Source organism: Tachyglossus aculeatus, chromosome 2 (genome assembly GCF_015852505.1).
Source record: "Tachyglossus aculeatus isolate mTacAcu1 chromosome 2, mTacAcu1.pri, whole genome shotgun sequence".
Taxonomy (NCBI): domain Eukaryota; kingdom Metazoa; phylum Chordata; class Mammalia; order Monotremata; family Tachyglossidae; genus Tachyglossus; species Tachyglossus aculeatus.
This window is the reverse complement of record NC_052067.1, coordinates 72,234,507-72,250,181: the sequence shown is the minus strand read 5'-3', so window position 1 is coordinate 72,250,181 and position 15,675 is coordinate 72,234,507. Positions and strand designations below refer to the sequence as shown.

Below are 15,675 nucleotides of genomic sequence, written 5' to 3'. Positions count from 1 at the left end.
GTGAAAGATTGAACTGTGTGAAAAGTCAACGACATTCCTCTTTTGTCAATCTGGAATTGGTCTATTACTGGTCTATTATTTACCCAAGAAACTAATTCAATAGCTTTAATGAGGAAAATTGCAAGAATTCTGTCAACATTATTGAGAAATTCAGGAGTCAAGAATGACAAACATATGACCTTTTTACTTTCTGGAGAATGGAACAGTTAAAAACTTTTGAAGAGGAAAAAAGTGTTTCTGTTAAAAATATAAGAGCTCTATTTGTATAAAAAAAAGGCAAGAGAAAGACAGCATTTCTTTTCAAGTGGAGCCTGGAGTTCTTCCAAAATCTTGTCGGTAGATTGAAATGTCAGACTGCCTTTCAGCAAATGTAATATGGGTACCTAAATTTATTTTAAAATAACTTAAATTTCACTTGAAAGAACCTCCTGTACAAGTTCATGCCCCCTAAAAGGATCTTCAAAGCAAACATTTTGAGGCCGAGTTTTAAAATGTACCATTCCTTCATGAGGATACTTGCCAGTAATCAAGTGCAAATATTCTGGCCTTTAAAGAATATTCAATCATAAGCAGAGGATCAAGTAGCTTCAAACAGTCTGAAAGCTAACAAGGCAGCCAATTGTTGTTTGACTTGAGTTTGAATTCTATCTTAACTGGGATCCAAAAAAATAGTACAGTTATGCTGTCACTGGGTTCTTCCTTGTTGCTATTATTTTTTTTTCTGGTATTTGTTAAGTAATTACTATGAGCCAGACACCATACTAAGCACTGGGGCATATAGAAAATAACTGGGTTGGACACTGTCCCTGCCCACATAGGGCTCACAGTCTTGCTCCCTATTTTACAGATAAGGTAACTGAGGCACAGAGAAGTGACTAGCCCAAGGTCACACAACAGATGTGGTGTTGCTGAACCAGAACCTAATTCCTCTGAGTCCCAGGCCCATGCTCTTTCCATTAGGTGATGCTACTTTAAAAACAAACTTCAGGGGAAAGCATGAACACAATCCCCCACTACCACAAATAATGAGGTCGAGTTTCCCACATTTGAGGAAATCTCAGGGGTCAGCACACCTAAAATGCAATTAATGAACCTCACTCTTGGAGCACCACCTCTTTCCCTCAGAAACCTCCACAATGGCATTCAGGCCCCCTGGAACACTCTAAGAATGAAATGTGACCAGTTCAGTCCTAGTGTTCATGAAATGCTGGGGAAGCGGCTCCATTTCAGGAATGATGCTATGCTCTCCACGATGGCCAGAGCCCCATTTACATCCAGAGAAATAAGAGCATCTTCCACATCAGGAAATATTCCTGTATCCAGAGTACACGTACCTGGAAAACACAGGGCTTGTCGAGTTGGCGAACAAGAGTAATACAGGCACTTCATTTGCTAAAAGAAGGGATCATTGGTGGTCAGGAATTTGGGGTTCCCCCTATAGAATAAGAGCTGGAGAGACCCCAATGGAACACCTTGGTGACTTGGGAATGTGTGTAACTGATCAGTGGGATGGCTTAATACTTTATTTGGTGATGCACAATAATACCTCTTACCCTCCACTAATGAAAAGGAAATACAGGCGTACCCCAAGTTATGACCACCCCACAGTACATGCAACCCAGGAAGGCACTGTGCACTGTTTTCTTTCAAATTAGTATATGTGAGCCCTGCTCTCCAAGTTCTGTACCATCACTGCAGGTAAAACAATTAACTACCCTAAACCCTGCTCCCAGAAATTTTCCATAACTTGAACTTAGCCTCCCTTCATGTTTCTCTGTTCCATCTAGCATTCTTTGCCCTCCACCTTTTTATTTAAAAAAAAAAACCATAGTACTGCCAATAACTACTGCTAAACAATTACCTCCCCTAAACCCTGCTCCCAGAAATTTTCCATAACTTGAACTTAGCCTCCTTTCCCGTTTCTCTGTACCATCTAGCATTCCTCGCCCTCCACCTTTTTATTTAAAAAAAAATAAACCACAGTGCTGCCAATAACTACTGCTGCGAAGCATATCCAACGTGCTTCTGCTACAGGCCTTGCACTTGGTGTTATCCCTCTTTCACTTCCTGCAAGATTAAGGGCAGTATATGGAAACAAAGCTGTTGCTACCTCACCTGAGGCGTCACCCATGTTTTCATGGCACATAATCCAGCTGTATTGACTTCAAAGCCTCATGCACAATACCAAAACAGCACTGATTTCTTGTCCAGGCCCTGGCTATCTCATGTTTATATACTCAGTTTTGCTATAATAGATGTTTTCACTTTGCATCTTGGCTAAAGTATTAAGGAACATCCACCTTGCAAGACAAGCCTGTTCAGATACAGCACTCCAGTGTCTGAAGAATGGGTGTGTGAGCAAGCCAATGACCTTAGAATGGGTGAGTCCTTAATTTCAAATTTTTCTTAATGTGTGGTTTTGCAAGAACTCAACATTCATATTATGGGAGAACTGTGTGTACTGAAAAACCCCTTCTTATTGTTCTCAGTCTCCAACTACTTTAAAGCAACCAGCATAGCAATGTTAAAACCATTCTTCAGTGTTTGCTTGGGCTATAGCACTCTCTCTTCAGTCCTTGGATTAAAATGCAAGCTTCAGAACAAGGGCTTCAAAGGCCCATTAGCTAGGCCCACCCCATTTTTCTGCTTTTATTACTCTACTTGAAAATATTTCCGTCTACCCTAGAGTTCAAGCTTATTGTGGCACGGAAGGTGCGAATTCTTTGATTTATGTGTACTTACGGGCTTAATATAGTGCATTACACCCAATGGGCACTCAATCAGTACCACGACTACTACTTCCCCCATCTCCCACTCCACATGGCTCAGACGCTTTTCCAGCCAAGTCTAACTCCTTGTAGTCCTTCAAACTCGATCCTCCCACTTCCATCTGTATAGAGAGAAGGCATTGCTCTGATGTAGAATTCTATTCATCAGACAATATTTCCTCCTCTCCTTGAGAGCAGAGCTCAAAGGTCACTTTTCCTCAATTACCCTCAATTTCCGACTTGCTAGCACAATCCATGACCCAGTCTACCCTTTCAACCATTTAAATCCTATATGTATATTTATACTTACATATCTCATTGGCTAGAATCATCTTTTCATCTGTTTGTTTCCCCTTTTTGTAAGTTCATTTAAGGTAGAGACTGCATCGTTTCTAAATATAGCCCTAGTCCCTGTTACAGGGGATATGTGCTCTGTTGGCCTTAATAAACACTCAATGACTCACTGTCTTGGGCCATCAGGGCCAAGCTTTGTCAGAAAAAGGTGAAAGACAATCTAAATGTAAAATTATCTCTAATTCTTATTCTCTAAGGTTCACACTCAGTCATCCACTTGGCGAAGCCCAGGATTGGGGAATGAGGCACATAAAAAAATCAAAGACAAAGAAGCAGTAATGAAGGGCAAGCAAAGACCTTGGGAGTACATGCATTTCTTTTGAAGCAGAGAAATGGCAATTTATCATTTCGAGAGAGCACAAAATTACTGCTAGCTTAGAACACTAAAGCTGAAAGCCTCAGGTAGATTCTCCATGGTTTAGCTGGCCTGTTGGACTCCAACTAGAAGGATTTGCTGTTTGCGCTAAAAAGCAAAAACTGAATAGTCACCTTTGTCTTTCAGTTTACCACTCCTTCCAGGTAAATCTCTCAACAGATGGCTTACAAAACCAAACAAACAGACCTGAAGACTTGGCCCTCCCATGCACAGCCCAATACACATGCTGAAGGACATGTTCACTGTTTGAAATATACAAAAATAAAATGAAAACAAAAGCTAACCAGAACTGATCAACCCTCACGAGCCCTCATGAGCCCTAATGAGTTCCTCGGTAGCGATTTCAAAATGAAAAATCAAGATATACAAAAACAGCCGTGGGTTTAAAAACTACCAAGTCCGAGGGTCAGCATTTCCCAATTCTGAGCCTGGGCTTAAAGATTAATGATGTAACTTTCAGGAAAAACCAAGAAGTGATTAACCAAAGACATAATGAAAACCAGCAGATTTTCTTGACAAAGGCACTTTGGTGGGCATCTCTCAAAGCACTCTGCATACACTTCTCCCTTAGCTTCTGAACAGGCAGGCTCTGGTGAAATCAATCTGATCCTGTGGTTCACGCAACCGAACTGTTCATAAACAAAGATGGAATTGTACTGCTCCACCTGCTCCGCTACAGCCAGCCATAAATAAACCCAAGGCTTGGTACAAAACAGTGACCTCAGAACAGGAAAGTACCCTGGTCTGTCCGTTAATGAAGAAATGCTTGATTACTTTACCTCCCAGTCATCCAAGAAGATACCACTGTGTCATCTAAATCGCACATAAGTTCTGTGAATCATACATTACGATATTTTATTTAAATAAAAATATTTGCATAGCTATAAAAAAAAATCAGTGACTCCATTTCGATTAGGAAAAGCAACTGAATTTCTGCTCTCTCTCTGCTGTAAGTACAGAGCTTTTTGAGATTTCTCTTGTGGTTTCACAAGACTATACTTTCTGAAACACTTTCCCTAGATTATGTACTACATAAAAACGACTCCTTATTACAGAATTGCTCAAGACTTGTGACCCAATTCCAAGCATTTCAAAGAACAACTAAGTTCTTACTAGTACTTGTTCGGCATATGGTTGAATTAAATGGACTTACAGGACTGAAAGAATTTTTTAAAAATTAAAGTTTACCCACATGCATTTCAGTTGGGCCAAAGAAACAGCTGTCCTGGATCTAGAGCCCTTATGGGGGTCCCTGTGAAACAGTGCAGTTGTCCTGAGAGCACCCTGTCCTCACCCCTACTGCGGTTGCTGTTATGGGTTAAAAATAGCCCTGCTAATGTTATGTACGAAAGTGGTCGATTGAGGCAGAGCCCACGGGCAGTGCCAATAAAAGAGAAAGGAAGCAATCCTGCTTTAGGGAACCTCCTTCCTCAGGCGCTCACTGTCTTGGGCTTACCTGAGCCCTTATCTGGCCCTACCGCTACCCACCTTCCTCATACACATTTTCCTGTGGAAGCACAGTGGTACAGGGCAGGGGGTGGGAGAAGACATCCATTTTACTAGGAAACCGTGAACTACTGTTACATAACAACGTGGAGGTTTGCAAGCCCACGACATCAAAATTATATTTGTTCAAAGACTTTAGAGCCTCTAAATGCTTTAGTGGGAAGACATAATTCGCAAAGAAATAAGGTATTATCACAGCTTTTTCCAAGGAAAAAACTTAAAATCTAACCAAGGAAAACCTAAAATATTTATAAAGTGAAAAGTGGCAAAAAAAGGTTTTTCCTATCACCATCTTAAGTAACTTGGCCAACAGGCTTATGGAATTAAAAAAACCCTCTCTTGACCCCACCTCCCCTTCTAGTTATCGCCCTATCTCCCTCCTACCATTCCTTTCCAAACTCCTTGAACGAGTCGACTACACCTGCTGCCTCGAATTCCTCAATGCCAACTCTCTCCTCGATCCCCTCCAATCTGGCTTCTGTCCCCTACACTCCACCAAAACTGCCCTCTCAAAGGTCACCAATGACCACCTGCTTGCCAAATCCAACGGCTCCTACTCTATCCTAATCCTCCTCGACCTCTCAGCTGCCTGCAACACTGTGGACCACCCCCTTCTCCTCAACATGCTATCCAACCCTGGCTTCACAGACTCCGTCCTTTCCTGGTTCTCCTCTTATCTCTCCGGCCATTCATTCTCAGCCTCCTTTGCGGGCTCCTCCTCCCCCTTCCATCCCCTTACTGTAGGGGTTCCTCAAGGTTCAGTTCTTGGTTCCCTTCTGTTCTCTATCTATATTCACTCCCTTGGTGAACTCATTCACTCCCACGGCTTCAACTATCATCTCTACGCTGATGACACCCAAATCTACATCTCTGCCCCTGCTCTCTCTCCCTCCCTTCAGGCTCGGGTCTCCTCCTGACTTCAGGACATATCTATCTGGATGTCTGCCCGTCATCTAAAACTCAATATGTCCAAGACCGATCTCCTTATCTTCCCTCCCAAACCCTGTCCTCTCCCTGACTTTCCCATCACTGTTGACGGCACTACCATCCTTCCCATCTCACAAGCCCGCAACCTTGGTGTCATCCTCGACTCTGCTCTCTCGTTCACCCATCACAACCAATCCGTCACCAAAACCTGCTGGTCTCACCTCCACAACATCGCCAAAATCCGCCCGTTCCTCTCCGTCCACACTGCTACCTTGCTGGTTCAATCTCTCATCTTATCCCGACTGGATTACTGCATCAGCATCCTCTCTGATCTACCATCCTCCTGTCTCTCCCCACTTCAGTCTATACTTCATGCTGTTGCCTGGATCATCTTTGTGAAGAAACACTCTGGGCATGTTACTCCCCTCCTCAAAAATCTCCAGTGGCTACCAGTCAACCTAGGCATCAAGCAAAAACTCCTCACTCTTGGCTTCGAGGCTGTCCATCACCTCGCCCCCTCCTACCTCACCTCCCCTCTCTCCTTCTACAGCCCAGCCCACACCCTCCTCTCTTCTGCCGCTAACCTTCTCACTGTGCCTCATTCTCGCCTGTCCCACCATCGACCCCCGGCCCACATCCGCCCCCTGGCCTGGAATGCCCTCCCTCTGCCCATCTGCCAAGCTAGCTCACTTCCTCCCTTCAAGGCCCTACTGAGAGCTCACCTCCTCCAGGAGGCCTTCCCAGACTGAGCCCCATTTTTCCTCTCCTCCTCCCCAACCCCCCGCCGCCCTACCTCCTTCCCCTCCCCACAGCACCTGTATATATGTTTGTACAGATTTATTACTCTATTTATTTTACTTGTACATATTTACTATTCTATTTGTTTCGTTAATGATGTGCATATAGCTTTAATTCTATCTATTCTGATGATTTTGACACTTGTCTACATGTTTTGTTTTGTTGTCTGTCTCCCCCTTCTAGACTGTGAGCCCATTGTTGGGTAGGGACCTTCTCTACATGTTGCCAACTTGTACTTCCCAAGCGCTTAGTACAGTGCTCTGCACACAGTAAGCACTCAATAAATATGACAATGAATTATGAAATTATTATCCTATTAGTAGCAAATCTATCATTTTTGATTATCTAATTTTGATTTATTTGTAATATAATATATAATCTAATAAATTATATATATATATATTTATATATATAATAAATTATAATAAATGAGTGATTTATTTAATATAATTGGCATCAAAATTAGTCACCACAGTCCTAAATGCTGTTTAACCTGGTAGCACTTGGCACAGCACTTGGTGCAGTGAGTGCCTAAATCATAGTACTGAATAGGCATGTTTCCACTTGGTTTGGATGGGCATTCTACAGCAATATCCTTTATTTCAGTAGATTTACAAAATGGAAAATACAAAGCAAAACAGGATTCAAATTTAAGAGATCTGCTCTTAGGAAACTTTGTATGCTGTGTAATGCCAACAAAGAAAGAGATATATTGCATAGCTTATATTTTTACTCCAGAGGATCAAACTAGGAGTGTGACACACCACACATATTGGGCAAATTGCCTCTATATTTTTCCTCATGGCATCTTGGCCATTTTACAGTTCATTGCTAAATTTATATAGCTGGGGGGAATCTTTAGGTTATATTTTTGCCTGTATCTTTTCTACTGGTACAAAGAAAGTCCATTTCCTTTCATGATGCCTGTGCTACCTTAATTTCATCCCAGATTTTATTTTCCAGAAAGTCACAAATCCCTTCGAAGTTCCTTTAACTATTGCATGATTTCATGCCGCACAGTTTCATGTGGGGGAAATGTTACACAAGCATTCTTTTATTTTGCATGCACCTGTTTTCCAGGCACTGGACGGCTCATGTTGGTAGCGCTAACACTATTGCCAGCTCAAATTGAATGTTGTTAGGCTTGTTTGTGATATTGGCAGGGAAGAGTGAATACTAGTCTAAACATGTCACTGGCACAAGGGTTTGATTCTTTGAGCAGTCACATGATGTTACTTGGTGCTATAAGTGTGTAATACAAACACATGCTCATGCCCACTTCATATTACTTCATATCAGTTCAACTTACTTCATATTCAAATACAACATCGTTTAGATCCCAATCATGAGTGACGATGTGGATGAAAAGGATGACTTGTGACTGTCCCTCTAATAATAATGATGGTATTTGCTAAGCACTTACTATGTGCAAAGCACTGTTCTAAGCGCTGGGGAGGTTACAAGGTGATCAGTTTGTCCCACAGTTTTAATCCCCATTTTACAGATGAGGTAACTGAGGCACAGAGAAGTGAAGTCACTTGCCCAAAGTCACAGCTGGCAATTGGCGGAGCTGGGATTTGAACCCATGACCTCTGACTCCAAAGCCCATGCTCTTTCCACTGTGCCATGCTGCTGCTTCCTCTGGACTGTGAGCTTGTTTTGGGCACGGACTGTCTCTCTTTATTGATGTATTGTACTTTCCCAAGTGCTTAGTACACTGCTCTGCTCACAGTAAGTGCTCCATAAATATGTTTGAATGACTTCATACCTCTGTCCCCGTGTTTGAAACTACTTCACTATTGTTCAGCAATTTTACCAGAATACCTGACACCAGCACCAGATCAATCAATGGTATTTACTGAGTGCTTACTATGTGTGGAACACTGAGCTATGCCCTTGGGAGGGTACCATACAACAGAGTTGGTAGATCAAGGCTCTGGAAATTCCTAAGCAAATATGGGCATCAGAAATTCACCGAGACTTCCTAATGGGATGGTTGGTTGATTTAAGGGTTGAAGGAACCCCATCTGACCCTTTCCCAATCACTTACAGAGTGAAACACGGTTATGTAATACGTCAGATTCTGCTCGATATAGTCTATGCTGCCGGAGCACACTTCCGATCCCCTGGGAAACTTTCACTGGCTCAACAGGATAAGCGCAGTGGGACACAGTGGTTCAGGAACTGCTTTGTGCAGATGACTGTACTCTAGAAGCACTTGTCAAAAAGACTTGCAATCACTTTAAAGCTGCAGCACAGCATTTTGCTCCAATAATAAGTGAAGAAAACAAAAGTCAATATCCCCCAACCATTCACGAACCCCTACACATGCCCATAAGTCTTCCCTGATGAGACAAAACAAAGCTGTCCCAGAATTTTGCTACTTTACACCATACAACAGTGCATGGCTAAAGAGATAGAAAACAGAATGAAAAAGGCCAGGAGTATCTTTGTGAAGATTGGAAACCAGAGTGTGGCCTCAAATGGGCACTATACCATGCTGAAGTTCTAAAAGGCTGTTGTGATGTCCAACTTCTATAAGGCTGTGAGACTTGTACTTGCTACAGAAGACCCATGCTTCTGTAAGAGTTTCCTGCAAGAGTTTCATCTGCATCATCTCAACCATATGCAACATCAACAGGCAGGACAAGATTACCAACAACGAGGGACTGGAATGGAGTCAATTCATCAGCACTTCAGCAATGTGGTGGGACATGGGAGGAGGATGGATGGCTTGCTGTCATCCAAACAGCTAATTATAGTATTGTTAAAAAGCTCACTGTGTGTCAAATGCTGGGGAAGGCACAAAATAATCAGATTAGACATAGTCCCTGACTCACAATCTAATTAGTAGGGAGAGCAAGCATTTTAATGCCAAGCAATCAATAGTACTTGAGTGCTTATTGTGTGAAGAGCACTGTAGTAAGTGTTTGGAAGAGTCAACAGAGTACACACAATCCTTATATTCAGGAAGTTTATGATCTAACCACAGAGAGACATTGGAAATAAACAGGTGGGGAAGCAACACAGAATGTAAGGCTATATATAGAAGTGTTGTTGTGGTGTTGTGGGGTGAATACATGAGTCAATTAATTGATCATATTTTGAGTACTTACTGTGTGAAGAACACTGTACTAAGCACTTGGGAGAATATGATATAAAAGTGAGCCCACACCTCAAAGCACTTAGGTGTGGAGATAATGCAGGAGGGAGGGCAAATGGGATGGGGAGATGAAAGGTGAGTCAGGGAAGGCTTCCCTGAAGCAGCATGGGCTAGTGGAAAGAGAAGGGCCTGAGAGCCAAGGAATCTGGGTTCTAAACCTGCTCCACCACTTACTTGCTGTTGGACAAATCACTTAACTTCCATGTTCCTCAGTTTTCCTATCTGTAAAATGGAGATTCAAAGCTATCCCCACTCCTTATATTACTCTGCATACAGTAAGTGCTCAATAAACACGACTGAATGAATTACGAGCCCCATTTGGGACACGGACTGTGGCTGACCTGATTATCTTGCTAGGCACACACTAAGTGCTTAATTCCACAAGTTTCATTATTATTCCTGGAGGACATGTGACTTCAGTAGAGCTCTGAAGATGGGACAAGTGGCGGTGTGTTGGATTTACAAGGGGGAAGGAGTTCCATGCAGGGGGGAGAGTGTGAGCAAGGAATGGATGGTGAGAGAGAGAGAGAGGCACAATGATAGGCTAGTATTACAGAAGCAAAGAATGGAGCTTGGTTGAAGTGGGAAGGGAGTGAGGATAAGTACAGGGGAAGAAAGCTCATCGAGTGCCTCAAAGCTGATGGTGAGGAGTTTCTGCCTGATATGGGGATTGATGGGCAATCAATCAATCGTATTTATTGAGAGGTAACTGTGCAGAGCACTGTACTATGCCCTTGGGAGAGTACAATACAACAGAGTTGGTAGACACATTCCCTGACCATGACGAGTTCACAGTCTAAAGGGCAACTTCTGGAAGTTTTTGAGGAGTGAGGAAACAAGCACAGAACAACCTTTTAGAAAAATGATATGGTTGGTAGGGTGACGAATGGACTGGAGAGGCTGGTGGTAAGGTGGATAGCGAGGGGGCCGATGCAACCATCAGGATGGGCTATGCCAAGTACTTGGACCAGTGTGGTACTACTACTACTACTACTAATAATAATAACAATGACATTTATTAAGCACTTACTATGTGCAATGCACTGTTCTAAATGCTGGGGAGGTTACAGATTGATCAGATTGTCCCATGGGGGGCTCACAGTCTTAATCCCCATTTTACAGATGAGGTAACTGAGGCACAGAGAAGTTAAGTGACTTGCCCAAAGTCACATAGCTGACAATTGGCAGAGTCGGTATTTGAACCCATGACCTCTGACTCCAAAGCCCATGCTCTTTCCACTGAGCCACGCTGCTGGCAGCAGTCTGGATGGAGAAGAAGGGATGGATTTGAGATGTTGCCATCTTTCAGATGAGGAAACCAGAGAGGTTAAGTGACTCGCTTATGGCCACAGAGCACGTCAGTACTAGAACCCAGATCTCCTGATTTCCAGGTCCACCATGCTGTCATATCGGGGCACACACAACCTTAGAGGGCAGAAAAATTATTTTAAAACTGCAGTGAATCTCAAACAATGCAACATAGCTGCAGACCTTTGGAAGAACCCAGCAGCACAGAGAAGTTTGGTGGGTAAAACTGGGAGGGAGGTTGCTTCTCTACATCAAAAGCTTCATGGAGACCAGGACTCAAAATGGCAGAAAGTCAAGAAGAGAGATTGGTCCAATGTGGAACAAACCCATGGGTACACAGAGACCTTACTTGGTGCGTGGTTCAATGGAAAGAGCAGGGGCTTTGGAGTCAGAGGCCGTGGGTTCAAATCCCAGCTCTGCCAACTGTCAGCTGTGTGACTTTGGGCAAGTCACTTCACTTCTCTGTGCCTCAGTTACCTCATCTGTAAAATGGGGATTAAGACTATGAGCCCCCTGCTTGGGACAACCTGACCAACTTGTAACCTCCCCAGTGCTTAGGGCAGTGCTTTGCACATAGTAAGTGCTTAATAAATGCCATCATTATTATCATTATTATTATTATTATTATTATTATTACTTGTACACAATGTGCACCGGGATGTCGACCCTGCATCTGACCTATCAACCTCATTCACATGCACAGGCCTAAATGTCAGTCACACCATCTTCAAATGTTTGCTTGCATGCACCGTACACCTTCAGCTTGCCAGAGAGAAGCTGCGTCGTGATCAGTACTGTCTAGATGATGGAGGGTAATCAGGCTTCTACCATCTCGTTAATCGATGGAATACACATGTATTTATTGAGTGTTTATTGTGTGCAGAGCACTGTACTAAGTATTTGGGAGAGTCCAATGACAGAAATGGTAGACACGTTCCCTGCCCACACCACTTGATCTGTTGTGGAGAGGCCCATAAATGGTCACCGGGTAGCTTGATATAATATAATCCTCACTCCTTGATTTACCCTCTGACTTTTAGGATGATTTGGAATGATTTGGAAAGGATCTGGCCTAGTCAATAAGTGCACAAAGCCAAGATCTAGTGGGGAGAAGGACAACCTAGTCATCTTTTGCTGGGAGCTGGGCATGAGAAAGGAACCTGAGTTATGTACTGAGAGACCAGAGGACTATCAATAGGCACAGAGTACATTATTTCTCTCTCTCTCTCAGCTACATTTGAGATAAAAAGGAAGATTAGACTTTGAGCTTCAGATTGTAAGCTTGTGAGCAGGGAATGTGTCTTTTTATTGCTGCACTGTATTCTCCCAAGTGCTTAGTACAGTGCTCCGCACACAGCAAGCACTCAATAAATACACGTGACTGAATGAATAGTGGGGTTAACTTGGTTATAGGCACTGCTGGGGGATAATTTCAGCTTGAACTCATGTTTTTTCACAGCTCTCTCAATCAGTTCACCCCCAAGTCTACAGGGGCTAGCTCCAGACTGTAAGCTCATTGTAGGCAGGGAATGTGTCTACCAACTTTCTTATAATGTACTCTCCCACGTGCATAGTACGGGGCTCTGCCCCCAGTAAGTGCCCAATAAATATGATTGATTGATTAGCACTGATTTCTAGATGGTCCGCTAAGCAACCCTAGAAACTCTGCGAGCTTCATGATCAAAATTCTGAGTTAGTTTCTCTCTCTTCCCAAACTAAACCCTGTTTAATTGTCTTGCCAGTTTGTGGGAAAAGCTCAGTCCTGACCTCTGGGGTTTAGATTTATTTAGGAGTAGTGGGTGGGAGGCCTTAAATCCATACCTGTCTTAGGTCATGTGGAGCCCTTGGGTGGTCAATCCTGTTAGCCCTAGTTTGATGACGTACAGCAAAGTAGCACCAAATTCGGTCCAGGGAGATAATGATCTCTTTCAGGCCTGGGGAATCAGAAGGACCTGGGTTCTAATTCCATATCTGCCACATGTCTGCTGTGTGACCCTGGGCAAGACCTTTAACTTCTATGGGCCTCAGGTTCTTCATCTATAAAATGGGGATTAAGAGTGTGAGCCCAATGCGAGACAGGAACTGTGTCCACCCTGATTAACTTGTATCTACCCCTGTACTTATAACAGTGCTTGGCACATAGTAAGTGCTTAACAAGTACCATAATTATTATTATTATTTTATAGTCCATTATCTATTTTGTATGGATCGGTGTTTCTGCTGAAACCTCCTGAGATGACACACGTACCTTCTATGGTAAGTCCTGCAATTTTGCAAAACTTTAGTGTGAAGCTTGATGTCCCATGGTTGCCTTAGAGGGTTTATCTCCCAAACGACAAACTACTCTCGATTCAGTTTTCTATTTCTTTGTCCATCTGTGCATCATTAGGCAGAGTAATGTCTAGTTAGCAGAACTGCAAGGACCAGTATTCAGCTTTCTGCCATCTCTGTGTAGTTTTCCTGATGCTAGCTGGGGTACATTCCCCATCTTCATCAAATTTACCACAGTGCTTTGCTGACTGTGAAATGGTTCCTAATTACCCGTGTGTATTCTTGTGACTGTGCCTCCAAAGCACAAGTCTCTTGATTCCACAGCTGAGTGAATGCTCCTCCAAGCTGTAATGATACAGCTGTTCCAGGGGACAAAAAATTTTGTCACCTTTCCTGCTTTTTTGCATAATTATTTTGAGTAGGAAGGAATTTTCTACATTTTTACTTATTCCCCTACAATTCAGCCCCAGATAGCAACAAAAACTGGTCCCAGAGCACAAGGGAAATTATTCAAAAAGGGTACTTTACACCTAAAGAGTTTCATTGGAATTATATAGCTATTAAGACACATGGAGACTTCTGTAGGCTTTGGCTAATTTAAAACATTATGGTGCTACACTATCGGTGGGAGGTGCTTTTGGTGTTTTTCTACATTTTTAAAAATATCAACTCTTCTACAGAAAGAAATCCATAGGCTTTTATGACCTACAAATGAGGCACAGACCTGTACTACTAGAAAGAAATCTGTCTTCCATCTGTCCTTGTAGATGCGTAACCTTGGGGCAAGTATCTTTCACAGGAACTCTTCTCTTTTTAGGACTGGGATTTCCTTGAACAAACACCCTGACTGCTGCAGCTCTGCACTTTATTTCTTGTAAGTTCTAGCTCCATTGTGTCCTCTCACCTAGTACCCTGGCATCTTCATCCCAACACACCAGCCCGTCAGGTCACTCCCATTCAACCCTCGCCCCATCCCTGTTATCCCATCCCACCACTGTCCTTCAACCCCCTCCGCCTGCACCGAACCCATCAGCTCATTCCCATTTAATCCCTCTCTACCCCTCGCCTCTCCTCAGCCAACTGCAATCTCTGGACCCCTAGCTCCATTATGGGATGGCTTCCCTTCATCCTAGACGTGTTACTGACCAAGTCACAGCTCCTCTTCATCATCACTAAAACCTGCCTTTCCCCAGATGACACTGTCTCTTCCCATGCTCTTTAGAGGGGGTGCTTCATTGTCTCTTATTCCCCAAGACTCAATGGGAAAGGGGGAGGAGTTGGCTACCTTCTCACTCCCTAATGCTGCTTTTGCACCACCCCAACACCCCTATCCCTCTCTTTCTCTTCCTTTGAAGTCTATATTACCCACCTCTACCACCAACTCCAGTAACTAGACACAGTCATCTATCAATTAGTCAATCAATCATATTTATTGAGCACTTACTGTGTGCAGATCACTGTACTAAGCGCTTGGGAAGTACAAGTTGGCAACATATAGAGACGGTTCCTACCCAACAGTGGGCTCACAGTCTATAAGGGGGAGACAGAGAACAAAACAAAACATATTAACAAAATAAAATAAATAGAATAGATATGTACAAGTAAAATAAATAAATAAATTGAGTAATAAATACGTACAACCATATATACATATATACAGGTGCTGTGGGGAAGGGAAGGAGGTAAGGCGGGGGGATGGAGAGGAGGAGGAGGGGGAGAGGAAGGAGGGGGCTCAGTCTGGGAAGGCCTCCTGGAGGAGGTGAGCTCTCACTCAGTAGGGCCTTGAAGGGACTGAACCCTAGGCCTCACTTCCAATTTTTTTAACTATTATGATCCCTTTCACACATTCTCTCTTTCTCCATCCCTACATTAATCCTCATGGACTTCAACATCCATATGGATGTCCCCGACGACACTTCCACTGTTAACCTTCTCTCACTCCTCTACTCAAATGACCTCCTGCTCCACCCCACCTTACCCACTCACCAACAAGGGCACACACTTATTTTTATAATCTCTAACCACTATACAATCTCTATCCTCACTAATTCTGAAATTCCTCTGTCATAACACAACCTCTTTACCTGTTCTCTTTCCCATAACCCAGTAAATCTGCCTTGTTCCCCCACAGAGACTTATGCTCTTTGGATCATCTCCAATATTCTACAGCCATCCTACCCCATTTAGTTTCAATCAATCAAATT

At 43.1% G+C, this 15,675-nt stretch overlaps 1 protein-coding gene and 1 pseudogene across 2 annotated transcripts in view; both read right to left on the bottom strand.

The window, feature by feature from the left end:
* The window catches only part of SHPRH (SNF2 histone linker PHD RING helicase), a 171,384-nt gene that overhangs the window by 21,800 nt on the left and 133,909 nt on the right, over positions 1 to 15,675 (bottom strand). The gene's annotated exons all lie outside the window — the stretch shown is intronic.
* On the bottom strand, positions 986 to 1,118 carry LOC119923350 (annotated as a pseudogene).